General features: G+C 40.8%; 1 protein-coding gene across 5 annotated transcripts in view; it reads right to left on the bottom strand.

Moving 5' to 3' along the window:
- Positions 1–15,773, bottom strand: part of SGMS1 (sphingomyelin synthase 1) — a 323,847-nt gene that overhangs the window by 107,930 nt on the left and 200,144 nt on the right. For 4 of the 5 annotated variants that reach the window (XM_040254683.1, XM_040254684.1, XM_040254685.1 and 1 more), the window contains one exon: positions 12,338–12,418. The exons of the other annotated variant lie outside the window; for it this stretch is intronic. The gene's annotated coding sequence lies outside the window, so the exon portion shown is untranslated. The remainder of the gene's footprint in view (positions 1–12,337; positions 12,419–15,773) is intronic. 5 annotated transcript variants of the gene reach the window in all.

Raw genomic sequence — 15,773 nt, forward strand, 5'->3', positions numbered from 1 at the left:
AAGTTAAAATATCCAAAAATTTTTCGAACTCAAATAGTTCTTTGGTATTTGCATAGTGTGAGTGTTCCTTATTTAAGTGGTTAAAAAAAAAAAAAAAAAAACTCAAGGAGCTTTTGGTTTAGAATTCTTGAATTTGGTGTTCTTGTTTTACCAGAGAAATTTAATTAGTAGCAAGAAAGAAAAAAAAAAGGCTTAGAATTGGAATGATTCCACTTATGCCACAGTTAAACCAACTTTTAAAAAGTAAGCGTGATTTTGGAAATATTCATTCTATCTGGGTCACTGTACCCTAAACACCATTTTGGAATAGAAAGATTGAAAAGAGAAACTTTAAGTAGTTTGGAATTGGCAAATTACAGGAGCCCACAGAACTGCTAGGTCCTGAGCACCAGTTGATTACTAGTGGGGGCAGAATTTTTACAGAGGAATAATTTTTTTTATTTTTAAAATTACCAATTAAACCGTCTTGGCTTTGGAGAAGATCTACTAAATTTAACTTCCTTGTATTTGTTTAAAACCAATCGATCATTCCACAGGCCAGGATTTCTTTAAAATACTCTTTTAAGGCAAAGATAAAATCTCAAGGGAGATCAGTCAGGGCTTTTATAAAATGCTGCTCTTTTCTGTGAACCGTCATGGAAGAATAGAACGCTTTACCAGGAGTCCAAAGGTCCTGTCCTCATCCCAGCTCTGCCAGTAAGTGATCAGGTATGTGGCCCTGCGTAAACTGCTTCATCTCTCTCTGCAGATTCCTAAGCAAGTTATGGCCCAAAACAGGGCAGGCGCAAGATAAACCTATGACCTAACATTTAACCTTAGCAACAGGCATAGTCAGTCAGTCAGTTCAGTTCAGTTGCTCAGTCATCCAACTCTTTGCGACCCCATGAACTGCAGTCAGGCTTTCCTGTCCATCACCAACTCCTGGAGCTTACTCAAACTCATGTCCATTGAGTTGGTGATGCCATCCAACCATCTCATCCTCTGTCATCCCCTTCTCCTGCCTTCAATCTTTCCCAACATCAGGGTCTTTTCTAAGGAGTCAGTTCTTCGCATCAGGTGGCCAAAGTATTGGAGCTTCAGCTTCAGCATCAGTCCTTCCAGTGAATATTCAGGACTGATTTCCTTTAGGATTGCCTAATTTTATCTCCTTGCTGTCCAAGGGACTCACATAAACTGGGCCTGTATCCTAGATGACGAAACTGATAAATCTCTCTTGACTCTCATATTCCTTATAAAGCTAATTTTATGGTCTTAGACATTGTAAATTAAATTCTAGAATCATCTGTGCTCCCTCCCTCCCTATTGACAATTCACTATCACCTGGCAGGATGACCGCTTCTTAATGTCTTTCATATTTGTACTGGTTTTTCCATTCTGGGTCAAGTGACCCTCATGTCAGGGTCACTAAAGTCGAGTCTCCTGACTGCTGCTCCCACTGCTAGGTCCAGTCCTCTCTGCTTCCAGGACATCACTGTCACGTGATAACTGTTGGGTCCCAGCATGCCATCGTATCATAAACACTTCTTCTCTCTTATCAGTTAAACAAGTAGAGTTTTGTAGTAGAAATCAAGAGGAAAACATGTGTGTTGCAGGCAACTTTCTTCAAACAGTCACTGAAATTAATACTGATTTTTAGGCACATTGATTTTTCTGCTTATGAAACCATTACTGTCAATTATACTGACTGAGCGACTTCACTTTCACTTTTCAAACTGATACTATGTTGGCTGTTACATCAAGAACTGTAGCTCTTTTATAGTATATGAAAGACTATATGTGTGTGTGTGTGTATACATATATATAAAACCTATGTGAATATGAGCAACTCAATAAACTTCCTGACCTTGCAGTTTCAAATGTGCAGTTGGGGACTTGCTTGGTGGCCCAGTGGTTAAGACTTCACACTTCCAATGCACAGGGCATGGTTTCAGTCCCTTTTGGGGGAACTAAGATCCCACATGTCATGAAGCATAGCCAAAAAATAAAATAAAAAATAGAATAAAATATGCGACTGTGTGCATGTGTGCAGCCATACATAGATACAAGAGGACGGGAAAGGTAACCCACACAGGAAAGAGAGAGATACTCTAGTTTCTTTCTATTATCTGGGATCCAGTCAAGCTGAAAATGTATAGAGTGGGTGCTCCATTTAAGAAGGAAGGTTCATAAATAAGTTCACCTGTGGTCGTAACTCAAAGCGCCTGAAAGATGTTTTCAATGATCCTTATGCTTTGGAAATAAGGACACAATTACCAACGTTATCAGAATGTTCTCACAAAAGAAAAAGGGTCACCATTTCTAGGATATGTTTGTTGTCCAAAGTTAAAATGACAATCTTTGTTCTTTGCAATCTATGGTTTTAAAAAAGAAACAATTAGCTCCAATCCCAGTGCCATGATGCTGCTGTTGTTTAGTTGCTAAGTTGTGTCTGACTCTTTGCGACCCCATGGACTGCAGCACACCAGGCTTCCCTGTCCTTCCCTATCTCCCAGAGTTTGCTCAAACTCATGTCCATTGAGTCAGTGAAGCTATCTAACCATCTCATCCTCTGCCTCGCCCTTCTCCTCTTACCCTCAATCTTTCCCAGCATCTGGGGCCATGATGTTCAGTCATTCAAAAGCTGGCTTTCACCTCTTCAGCACCCATCTTCCACTTAAAAAACCTTTGGCCAAATAACCCCACCAGCCTACTTCTTGTTCCCCTAAAGCCACGGGCACACTACCACTTCCATACCTGGGCCCGCATGGTCTCTGTCTCCCTCACTCTCCTTAAAACTTACCACCTTTCAGACCCTCTCAAACCCCTTCCTTTTCTTGAACCCTATTGACTGGTTCAAATCCCAGAGAACTCTCCTCTCTTCCAAATGCCTACAGCTTTATTCTTTAATACCTCCATCTCAAACCTAACTTAGAGAGCCTAAGTGTCTTCCTTCTGTTTGAAATCTCTGGCTTTTCTCTTTCTGATGACAAAAGTCCATTGGAGACAGAGACAATGTTTCAGAGGCCTTGTCTCCCCAGGATCTAGCAGATTCTGAATAAATAGCTGTTGTTGATATAATGGTGTTTGAGTTATATAACAGCCACAAAGGAGAAAGAAAAACTTTCCTTTGACGGCTGACACATCGAGAATACACAAATATTATAGCTGTTCAGCCCAGTTGGCAATCAGAACCCAAGCGACAGATGTGAGTCTTCGCTCTTTACGACATGTTCCAACGGTAAAGAGTGCCACTACTGAGAAAGCAAATCTGATACTTCCTAAAAGGAAGTACAGTTTACAAAAGAGTGTCAGCACATACCATCTCAGTTCCCCAAATACTAACCCACTCACAAGAACAGAGGGACGACTAAGTCTTTCTATTTTCCCTTTCCAATAAGGAACACATACACACATATTTGACAATCTCACCAAAGACCAATTCCTCCTTAAGTAGAAATATCTTACCTGTTTACCTTAAAGTGCTCCTAAGCATAAAAGTTAGCACATGGCAGTTGTCCGAGGCAACATATAACTGTTAGAACCATCATAAGTTTCCATTTGCTTATATGGTTTAAAATAAAAAAGTATATGACATTTGCATTAGAGCAAGCCTCTATTCAAGAGTCATTCTCATCTATACAGAGTAACTCATATCTTTTGATTAGTGCTAATACAGTTCTCCTTTTATGAGATGGGAATAAACACTATCGTTGCTCTAAAAGAGCTGTGATAAATCAGCTGCCCTACTGTGCAATTACATTTATTGTAACTGCTCATGACAGAGACACACTTCTTAAATATTCCAAATATAAACAACCAGATTAGTTAGTATTCTTTACCTTGCAGGTAACATGGCACTTGAAGCAGCAGAGGCAAAAGTAAGATAGAGCGACTGACTCTGTGCTTAGTCACTCAGTCATGTCCAACTCGTTGCAACCCCACAGACTGTAGCCCACCAGGCTCCTCTGTCCATGGGATTTTGCAGGCAAGAATACTGGGGCAGGTTGCCCATTTCCTCCTCCAGTGGATCTTCCCGATGCAGGGATCGAACCCGCGTCTCCTGTGGCTCCTGCGTTGCAGGTAGATGGTTTACCTGCTGAGCCACCAGGGCTAGCAAGATGAAAGCCACAGGCGTGGCTGGGCTGTAGGGCCATTTCACTGTGAACTCCACCAGGACAGGAGGACATCTTTGCTTCTACATGTTGGCTTTGCTCTCCCTTCCTAAAATCTGCCTTCTTCCACTTAACTCCCAGCTCTGGCACTAAGAGGGGCTATTCCATAGTTATAATCTTAAAATTTCTGAAGAAAAACTCATACTGGTCAGCGTGGGCCATGTAGCCACCCCAGGGGCCAAGGTCCCATGACTGACTAGTCTATACTAGAACTACCTAGGTGAAGTGGAGGAAAGAGCAACTAAGTTCTCCAGAAGGAGTTTACTTCCCAGAAGTCAAAAGGAGGGCTCCTTTGTCCCCCAAACATTAGCACCTATCAAGGAATTCCATTTCAAGTCTAACACAAAAGCTTATCTAAACAGTCTTCAATCTGGTAATAAATTACGTTCTGAAAGTTGTTTAATGAACTCTAAAGCTAATGAACTCTTCTGTGGCACCTGAAATGCATTTCACTAGAGACCAGATGTAGAGAGACTGGCTTTTCTGGCAAGTCTTTAAAGGCCTATTTAACTCATGATTTATCTGAGGTATAATGTTAATAGTTCTAATACCATACTCAAATCCCATTCATAACATTGTTCCTATAGGAAAATGTACTTGAAATTCCACCTATAGCAAGAAAAACATGTGCAATTGAATTCATTTACTGAGGATCTAGTAATGATGGTGGCTTCCATCGTGCACATATCACTTGACATTTAACCTGTACACAGTACAGCAAGGCAGGTATTAACAACTGTACTGAACACATGAGGAAACTGAGCGTTCGAGAAGGTTTTGAAGCTTAAGGTCAATCATGAAGACGTGTCACAGCCTGCTTCAAAGCTATGAATGTCTGACCCCAGAGCTGGTGGTATTCTGTCTGATATCCATAGCAGCCAGACAAGAGTGGGCTTTTAGTTCAGGTGACTTAGAGCTGAGCTAACATTTCCAACTCTGTGTAAATATCTAGTTTCCCTGCAGAGAAGAGAAGGAACTAGTGGGCAGTCATAGTCAATAGCCAGACATCAACTTTCTATATCTTCCCAAGAAAAGGTATTACTCTGTGGCAAAACAAAAGAAAATATTTCTCTGGGGAAACCTTAAGTTATACAAATGCTGGTATTGACATGAAGATTGTCTGAAAATTAAGGGTCTATAGATAGTATCTTCATAGAAAATTTGTTTTGCCCTGTTGAAAAAAGATGGCACTATCTTAAGAGGGCACTTAGACAGGTGTTTTAAAAAAGATTAAAATTGCAGAAATAACTGAGGTGACTCAGTTCTGCCAAAAAAAATGTGATGGATGCACTTTACAACGTTAGCTGTATATCACATTTAAAAAATGTGTTTGGTTAAGGAGTATTTATTACATATAAGAGAATATATCTAACATATTGGTCAGGAAAAATAATAATAAAATCAACAATCATAAACCTATCACCCGACCTAAAAGCAGACCACTAGTGATAAACTATGGCAAGTCCCTGAGTGTTCCTTCCCATCTGATGGAGGTGGACAATCCCTTCCATCTGTGCATCTTGGACAAAAAGTTTAAAACCCCTTGATCCAAGAGGGGACTTTAATAATAAATTAACCTTGTTATGCCTTTTGAAATCGAACTCGAGAGATGGCCAGAAGTAATATGATAGAAAACAGTTGAATTCAGTCATAAAGTAAGGGGATGGCTAGATTGTACACTGTCTTAACCTAGCAACCGCTGGCCAGACAGACTTGTAAAAGCTTCTGGTTTTACTCCATCATCCAAAGCCAGGACTAGTCATTAGTCACATTATGAGGCATGTGATCTGAAATATGACAAGTCATCTGGAAATTATTCCAAATTGAGGTAAGGTGTTACTAAGCCAAGACAAACTGGTTCTCCCATGCAGAGCCTTAAGCACATCAGATACCACAAGAAGAAGAAGAAGAAGAAGAAAAAAAGGAGCACATGGATTAACAACCATGAACTTCACTTCATATATCATATGGTGAGAAGAACTAAAAACTTGAGAGTGGGAAAAACCAAAGAAAAGAGTCAACCATTTATTAAGAATATAATTTTGTTTTAATAGTGTGTTAGGCAACTTCAGTTGTGGGGAAAAATGGAGGTAAAGAAGTTAAAGAGTTTGCAATCCCATGGACTGGGGCCTGTCAGGCTCCTCTGTCCATGGAATTCTCCAGGCAAGAATAATGGAGTGGGTAGCCATTTCCTCCTCCAGGGGATCTTCCCAACCCAGGGATGGAACCCAGGTCTCCCGCATTGCAGGCGAATTCTTTACCAGCTGAGCCACCAGGGAAGCCCAAAGAGTTTACACCATATGTCAAAAAGAAAGGGCACACACACTCAGTGAGCGAGTCAGTATAAACTGTTTGGCTAAAAACTACATACTGAGAATAAGGAAGCCTAGCACATAGTACAATTAAATGGCACAATAAATACACACTAAGGAAGAGATGGAGAAAGGAAGATAAGCTTAACTAAGAAAGCAACAATACTGAAAGAACATCTTAAGGATGGCATACAACAGAATGGGGACACCTATATGAACACCTACAGACACCTTCATCAAAGCGGCACTCTCCTTCACCACCCGACATTGCCTTCTTTTATAGCTGTTAGGATTTGCTGTTGTTCAGTCACTCAGTCGTGTCCGACTCTTTGCAATCGCATGGACTATAGCTTGCCAGGCTCTTCTGTCCATGGGGGTTTCCAGGCAAGAATACTTGAGTGGGTTGCCATTTTCCTCCTCAGAGGATCTTCCTGACCCAAGGATCAAACTTGTATCTCCTGCATTAGATACACAGCATCCGATTGCATCAGACTTTTTAAGATTTCTAAAGACCAGGACCAAGGCTTGGATTTTTCAAACCTCTAGATGTCCAGACTTTGACATGGGACATGTTCTACAAATGTTTGAAGGAAAGAAAAAAAAATAAGGGTCAAGTTGATCAACCCTAAGTACCTTATTTAAATGCCTTATTTAAAGCAATAACCTCTGATGAAGGTTGGCCTCTTCAATGCAGAACAGGGAGTGTAATACAACTGATGATGGGGAGCACTGTTTCTCAACTTTACAACGGTGCTCTCTGTACAGAGTATTTGTGTGTGTCCTAAAAGAGCGAGAGAGTGGTACTTAAGGGGTGAAAAAGGGGTTTATCCGTTCAGGCTAAATTATGCTGCAGTAACGAGTAAAACCAACATTTCAGAAGCCAGCAACAGAGGAAGGTTTATTTCTGACTCCTGTTTGGTTCTCTGCAGGTGAGCTGAGACTGGGCTCCATGCCTTTTCCCTCTGGGACCAAGGCAGAAGTGGCAGCCTTAACTGGGAAAGGTTGATCTCATGCAAAGAAAAAAGAGAGATGGTAGAAGCAGGCAATTTGGATTCCATTTCTGCCTGGAAATGGCACATGCCATTGTTATTTACAAGTCCAAGGGCCAAGACAGCCATGGGGCTCAAGCCTCAGTGGGTGTGACACCATAATTCTCCCACAGGATGGAGCATGGGTAGGAAGGAATAGCAAATGTTTTGATGGCAATGTAACCTACGGCAAAGGGAATGGAAAATGGCTAGAGAAGTGCTTTCTTCCCTTCAGTAATGAGAGAAGAAGGTGTCCTATTATAAAAAGCAGTCTTCATTTCTATGGTGCTTTACGCTGTTCTCATAAGCTTGCAGATATTGTCTCATTGTATTCTGACAACCATCTTAGTGCAAACCCAGGACTTGCCCAAGGCCCCAGTGGCGCCCGAACTGGAACCCAATTCTGGTGATCTCTCACCAAAGCAGCCTTTGAGACTTCGGTTTCACCCACAAAATGGAGATAATCTTAGACACTTTCTAAGACAGTTGTTGAGAGATTAAGTAAAACAATGTATTTAAAACACATAAGCACATAAAAGTACTTGCTACATATAAAGTTGTATTAAGTTATGTTATTTATCCCTTATCCTATATCTTTTCCCAAATTACCTTTAAATTTAATCATAAATAGTTTGCTTAAATTTCTTAAGTAGAAAATACATTTATTAATGATATTTTCTTCCCCTGTCAAAACCATAAGCTCCCCTAGTTGAGTTTTTTCTATGCACACACACGTACTTTCCCCATGACTTCTCTTACTTGTCTACTTCCTGACTAGTCAGTTTCTTAAGACTCTCAAGAAGTTTCAGAAGGCAGCACTATTAATTTTTTATTTCTTCCCAAACAAGAGAAATGAAGGGCAATTAAAGACAGTCTTCATTTCAAGTATGATAGAGATTCCACACCTGGCTCCCAACTGAGAGTGAATAAAGGACTTAACATCAAAGATGCTTCTACCTCTGGTCCTAATTAGCACGACCTGCCTTCTCTCTTTGCATTCAACCAAACTACAATTCTGGCCTTTCTCCAGAATGGAATCTTCCTTTCCCACCTCTCTCTTGGCTCAAAAACTGTTTATTCTACCTAGTGTATTCCCTACACACTCTGTTCAAAGATGCTGTCCAAATAACTGGTTAAGTGTACCACAGTGCATACACAAAGACGTTCGTTCATCACAGTGGGCTTTAAAAGAATGGAAAGTTGAAAACAAACTAAATGCTCACTAGTAAGGAAATGGCTAAGTACATTACAGATCACATATACATGGGATGCTATAGAACAGTAACAAAAATGATGTAGATTATATCTATTGATTTGGCGTGGTCTCAGTTTATTATTAGTCTAATCAGGTTTCAAAGTGATATTGATAATGATCCATTTTAGGGAGAAAAATATCTAATTTGGGCACAGGAACAGTATGCGAAATACAAAAAAAGAAAAAAAAACACCTAATAATCGTTATCTCTGGGTAGTGATAATGAGTTTTCTAATCTTAATAATTTTCACATTTTAACACCCTTTCCAATTAGCATTGTTAACTTTATAACCTAAAAAAGGCATTTTAATTAAAAGGCATTAATCATTAAATACTCAATTCAAATGTCATCTGCTCCTGAACACCCCACCCCAGCCCACTCTTAATCAAACAGGTAATTCCTCTCTCATCTGTTTCCTGAGTATTTAATATATCTATCACAACATTTACCACACTTGTTTTGAAATGACAGTTTTCTTGGTTCAGACTTGATTATCAACTCTTGAATAAATGGAATAAGCCTGTTTTATTTTTACTGCTGCTTAGTTATTCAGTCCTGTCCGACTGTTTGTGACCCCATGGACTGTAGCCCTCCAGGCTCCTCTGTCCGTGGGATTTTCCAGGTAAGAAAACTGGAGTAGGTAGCCATTCCCCTCTCTAGGGTATCTTCCCAGCTCAGGGATGGAACCCAAGTCAGATTCTTAACCATCTGAGTCACCAGGGAATCTACCCTAATGACCCATGACTCTCAAGTCTCCAGACACTACTGAGTATGTTGAGTTGAGCATAAAGCAAGGCTACAAAATCTGCACATTTGACATTTGTACACCTAGTGCTCTAATCAAAAAGTAATCTCTGTGGGGATGTTTGGAAGATGCATAGGGTCCATTTTGGAGACAGAAATTATCAGTCAGGATATTTTATCTGTGGGAACATTTCTCTAATGTTAATCATTAATCATTACTCCCATGTTTGTTTTCAGAGTTACCAAAGACACCCTTATTCAACTTGTTTAAGATATAAGTCAATATTTCTTAATCCAGCAGTTAGTCTCTCAGATTTCTATCCATGAGCTTCCTCTTCAAAAGGACAAGAATTACTTTTATAATAATCCAAGTCCAATCCTGACTCGGTAGGAAATATAAATATCTATTGTTTTAGGAAGAAATAAGGGAAATAAATGTTTTAAGATTATGTAAGTCTGATTCAGGGAATTGACATAAACGAAGGTTTTGAAATAGCCAAGGCATTTTTTTTTTTTGAAGGTTCAATAAAGAATGTGTTTTGAGAACTAAGTGGGTGAGATTTAAAATAAATACAAGCACCACGATCTTAGCAATTACTTAGCAATTTCAGGCTTCAATTGTTCCCTTCTAAAGGGCAAGTGACAAGACTGAAAAAATTGCTTCCAGAAGAAACACTGAGATATCTGATCCAGTTTCCTTTCTTCTCTCCATTTTACTCCCTAAGATCTTAATCCAGCCGGTATGAACTTTAAACTGCTCAGGTTTTTGGTTTTGGTTCGTTCTCTCGGGAGACAATTCCTTTTTCTTAATTTCTGAATCAAAAGCGAAGCTACATGCCATTATTAGTCAAGAGGCACCTTGGCTGCTTGCCCCCAGTGTGTCACTACCTCAGGAAATGCAGACTCACCGGAGCACAAAGAAGGGAAAGAAAAAGTTCAAGAGAGAGCAAACAGTCTGACTCCTCCACACGCTATCACTCAAAACCCAGAAGTGAGGGGTGCCAGGGGCCAGTTACAAAGCTGAGTTAATAACATGAGCACTCTAGTCACACACTTAAGAAAATAGATCTAAATTCTGGATTGATCCTGGTACTTATCTTCATGCCAGAAGCTGTGGGGGTATGACAACTTGGGTTACCTAGCATGGATTCAAAAGCAGATTTTACTTTTATCAACCAAACCAAACTCTTACCACTAGGGCTGAGAAAGATAATTGAAGATTTCTGGCTTGGAAATGTCTTCACAATAGGAAACTTACCACCATTGGTGTGCTGAGGCCAGCTCATGTATCAGTCCCTTAAAACCTTGCATATTCTCAGGATTTGGGGCAAGGTGATTGTTAAACACACCATCAGTAAATGCTAAATTATATAAACATACATTTAAAATGCTGCTGCTAAGTCACTTCAGTCGTGTCCGACTCTGTGCAACCCCATAGATGGCAGCCCACCAGGCTCCCCTGTCCCTGGGATTTTCCAGGCAAGAACACTGGAGTGGGCTGCCATTTCCTTCTCCAATGCATGAAAGTGAAAAATGAAAGTGAAGTCGCTCAGTCGTGTCTGACTCTTAGCGACCCCATGGATTGCAGCCCACCAGGCTCCTCTGTCCATGGGATTTTCCAGGAGAGAGTACTGGAGTGGGGTGCCATTGCCTTGTCCGAAACAATTAAAATAAACTATACTAGAAACAAAGATCATAAGTACTCAAAACACATCATTTCCTGTTTTACTATGATCAATGATCTTTGATGTTCTTTGCAACTATTGCACCTGGTTGGTAGGAAGTCATATAAAGGTGTGCTCCTGCAATCACTTCTCAACTCTGCTGGCAGTAATGCTTGCTGGTAGCATGAAATCAGCGATGGTGGGAGTGTTCACACTACAGAAATTGGCAAACGCTACAAAGCACGTCCGCCCCCCGCCCCCCAATCAGGGCTGACTCTGAACATTTACTTGCATATCAATATCTGCAATGTTTACCCACCACTGCCTGACAGTAGCTCAGGAAGTGGAGCTGGTCAGTCTCCTAAATCAAAATAAAGGTTTGTAAACTATAAATCATGATGCAAATATAAGGATGGAAAGTAACTACTTTTACTGTGGCCCTGTCATGTAACAGTCACAGCACAAAGGACTATCCTAAGAGTCTTTCATTTCATGAGAAATATTATCAAATCCAGGATATTGATGAGTCAACTGAGGTGGAGAGGTTGAGTAATGACTAAAAGCACAATAGCCAGTCAGGTGTGTGAATGTCTGACTCAAAAATGTATGATCTTCTAACTACCTACTTACTAACATTATGACTACCATAATGAAACCAAAACCAATCATGTATAACTCTCACATAATTTGCAAATTCTAATGGCCTCTTATGTGTTTAAAAAAAAAAGGTACGTTGAAGAGGAATAGACAAAGAGCTCAATTTTTTCATATTCACCAAGTTTATGCATATATACCTCCAAAATGTACCCACAAAAAGTGAGTAAGAAAGAAGGCCCATGGAAACAGTGCAAGAAAGAATGATCTACATTTGAGACAGGCTAAGTCCAAGGTTAATGTAAGAGGGATCCCCTTTCAGTTTTTTTAATATTTATACTCTATCCACCAAACTGACACACCCAACTTAAAATGAGACACTCTGCCAAGAAAGAACAATGCAAAGGAATCTCTGAAATGTTGGCACCAAATTTCTGAAGTATTTACATACTCAGATACTTACTTTTCAAAATTTTCTTTTTTAAACTTTTAAGGTATTTAATTGGGCTATTATTTTAACTTTGTTTCTTACAGAAAATTCACCCTGTAGTCAAAAGAATGCCAAAGAGCTAACAAAATTTTACTCACTGATTATTTTTTAAAATTCTTGTCATCTTGGCTTCCTATAAGTTACCGGCTTCTCCCATTGTTCGTGTACATTTCCATCACCTGCCATGAGAAGAGAGAATCTGATTATGTGTCTCGTAAAGTCCATTTCTTGGTTCTACTACATTAGTCTTCTCATTTCTTTATAACTTAGAGAGCAATATGGTCGTCTCTTCCTTTCTCTCCAAAATCAAAAAGGCAGGAGAGAACAACACAGAAGATCACCTCAAGAGAAAAAACTTTAAAGAGCACTCTTTCTACTGCTGGGGGGCAGACTTTTAAAATACCCTTTCTTATGTTTTTGGGAAGAAATTTTTAGTCTGCCTCTTGGGAAGAAAGCAGTATTAGAGTAAACCACTTTCTCTCCCCTTCCCTGAACCCCTTCTTCCTTCTCAAAAGTGAGTGACTAACCAGTTGGGCGTCCCTGGTGGCTCAGAGGGTAAAGCATCTGCCTACAATGCAGGAGACCCGGGTTCGATCCCTGGGTCAGGAAGATCCCCTGGAGAAGGAAATGGCAACCCACTCCAGTATTCTTGCCTGGAAAATCCCATGGATGGAGAAGCCTGGTAGGCCCCAGTCCATGGGGTTGCAAAGAGTTGGACACGACTGAGCAACTTTGCTTTCAACCACTTGGGAAGTCTAGAGGAACCACTGGTTTAGTGCTGAGGCCCCACACTGAGCTGGGCAGCAAGGGTCTCACCCCAGTGCTCTCCAACACCAGGAGTCAAGCTAATTTCCCCACAGTAAACAGGACACCAGCAGCCAGCTTCTGGGAGGACCAGCCAGCTCTCTCTGTTGGCTTCTCTCCAGCAGAGCTGCTGGACTAGGATGACTCCATTAGGGTTACTGGGGTCCAATGCATGTTTTATAGACAGAGGGAACTGACACTTCTGAGATTTCCAATCCTGCTTTTATTAATAATTAAGTTACTACCTATGCTGATTCCCATTTGAATTGTTGCTCTATTTCACAAACTGTTTGAAGATTACAAGATAGAAGAGATAAATGATTTGGCCATCCAAACCACCATCTGTCAAAGGACAAGGCCTAGATAAAAGCTTTGCTCAAAGTCCTACCACTTTCAAGTCACATGACCTTGGGAAAATCCATTCACATTCCCCAGCCTCAATTTCTTTATTTCTGAAAGAGGATCAAATGGCCCCTACCATACTGTGTAGTTGTTAGGATTAAATAAAATGAAAGACATGATTTGCCAAAGTCAAGCATGCTTTAATCTAACAAGGGACACTCAGTCCTCAGACTTGCTAGTTTGTCCACACTTCCAGTTCAGGTATTAGTGATCCATATAATTTGTGGACTAATGGATTACACAGGACAAGGAATAGACTTGGATTACTGTGATATTGAATGGTTTGCCTTGGAAACGAACAGAGATCATTCTGTCATTTTTTAGACTGCATCCAAGTACTGGATTTCAGACTCTTCTGTTGACTCTGATGGCTACTCCATTTCTTCTAAGGGATTCTTGCCCACAGTAGTAGATATAAGGGTCATCTCAGTTAAATTCACCCATTCCAGTCCACTTTAGACTGCTGATTCCTAAAATGTCAATGTTTACTCTTGCCATCTTCTGTTTGACTACTTCCAAGTTGCCTTGATTCATGAACCTAACATTCCAGGTTCTTATGCAATATTGCTCTTTGTAACATTGGACTTTACTTCCATCGTGGCTCAGCTGGTAAAGAATCCACCTGCAATGTGGGAAACCTGGGTTCAATCCCCGGGTTCGGAAGATCCCCTGGAGAAGGGAAAGGCTAGCCACTCCAGTACTCTGGCCTGGAGAATTCCGTGGACTGTATTGTCCATGGGGTCGCAAAGAGTCGGACATGACTCAGCAACTTTCACTTTCACTTACTTCCATCACCAGTCACATGCAAAACTGGGTGTTGTTGCTTTGGCTCCATCTCTTCATTTTTTCTGGAGTTATTTCTCCACTGATCTCCAGGAGCATTCTGGGCAACTACCGACCTTGGGAGTTCATCTTTCACTGTCCTACATTTTTGCCTTTTCATACTGTTCATGAGGTTCTCAAAGCAAGAATATTGAAGTGATTTGCCTTTCCCTTCTCCAGTGGACTACATTTTGTCAGAGCTCTCCACCATGACCTGTCAGTCTTGGGTGGCCCTAAACAGCAAGGCTCATAGTTTCATTGAGTTAGACAAGGCTGTGGGCCATGTGATCAGATTGGTTAGTTTTCTGTGATTCTGGTTTTCAGTCTGTCTGTCCTCTGATGGAGAAGGATAAGAGGCTTATGAAAGCTTCCTGATGGGAAAGACTGACTGAGGGGGAAACTGGGTCTTGTTCTGATGGGTGGGGCCATGCTCAGTAAATCTTTAATCCAATTTTCTATTGATGGGTGGGGCTGTGTTCCCTCCCTGTTATATGCCTGGGGGCCAAACTATGGTGGAGGTAATGAAGATAATGGGGACCTCCTTCAAAAGGTTGAAGACCTACAGTTCAGTTCAGTTCAGTTCAGTTCAGTTCAGTTCAGTCACTCAGTTGTGTCCGACTCTTTGTGACCCTATGAATTGCAGCACGCCAAACCTCCTTGTCCAAAACCAACTCCCAGAGTTCACTCAAACTCACATCCATCAAGTCAGTGATGCCATCCAGCCATCTCATCCTCTGTTGTCTCCTTCTCCTCCTGCCCCCAATCCTTCCCAGTATCAGAATCTTCCAATGAGTCAACTCTTCACATGAGGTGGCCAAAGTACTGGACTTTCAGCTTTAGCATCAGTGCTTCCAAAGAACACCCAGGACTGATCTCCTTTAGAATGGACTGGTTGGATCTCCTTGCAGTCCAAGGGACTCTCAAGAGTCTTCTCCAACACCACAGTTCAAAAGCATCAATTCTTCGGCGCTCAGCTTTCTTCACAGTCCAACTCTCACATCCATACATGACTACTGGAAAAACCATAGCCTTGACTAGACAGACCTTTGTTGGCAAAGTAATATCTCTGCTTTTAATATGCTGTCTAGGTTGGTAATAACTTTCTTTCCAAGGAGTAAGCATCTTTTAATTTCATGGCTGCAATCACCATCTGCAGTGATTTTGGAGCCCCCCAAAATAAAGTCTGACACTGTTTCCCCCATCTATTTCCCATGAAGTGATGGGACCAGATGCCATGATCTTCGTTTTCTGAATGTTGAGCTTTAAGCCAGCTTTTTCACTCTTCTCTTTCACTTTCATCAAGAGGCTTTTTAGTTCCTCTTCACTTTCTGCCATAAGGGTAGTGTCATCTGCATATCTGAGGTTATTGATATAACCTCAGATATGCAGAAGACCTACAACTAACACCCAAAAAAGATGTCCTTTTCATTATAGGGGACTGGAATGCAAAGAAGGAAGTCAAGAAATACCTGGAGGAACAGGCAAATTTGGCCTAGGAGTACAGAA

The sequence above is a fragment of the Oryx dammah genome, unplaced genomic scaffold (assembly GCF_014754425.2).
Source record: "Oryx dammah isolate SB20612 unplaced genomic scaffold, SCBI_Odam_1.1 HiC_scaffold_14, whole genome shotgun sequence".
Taxonomy (NCBI): Eukaryota; Metazoa; Chordata; class Mammalia; order Artiodactyla; family Bovidae; genus Oryx; species Oryx dammah.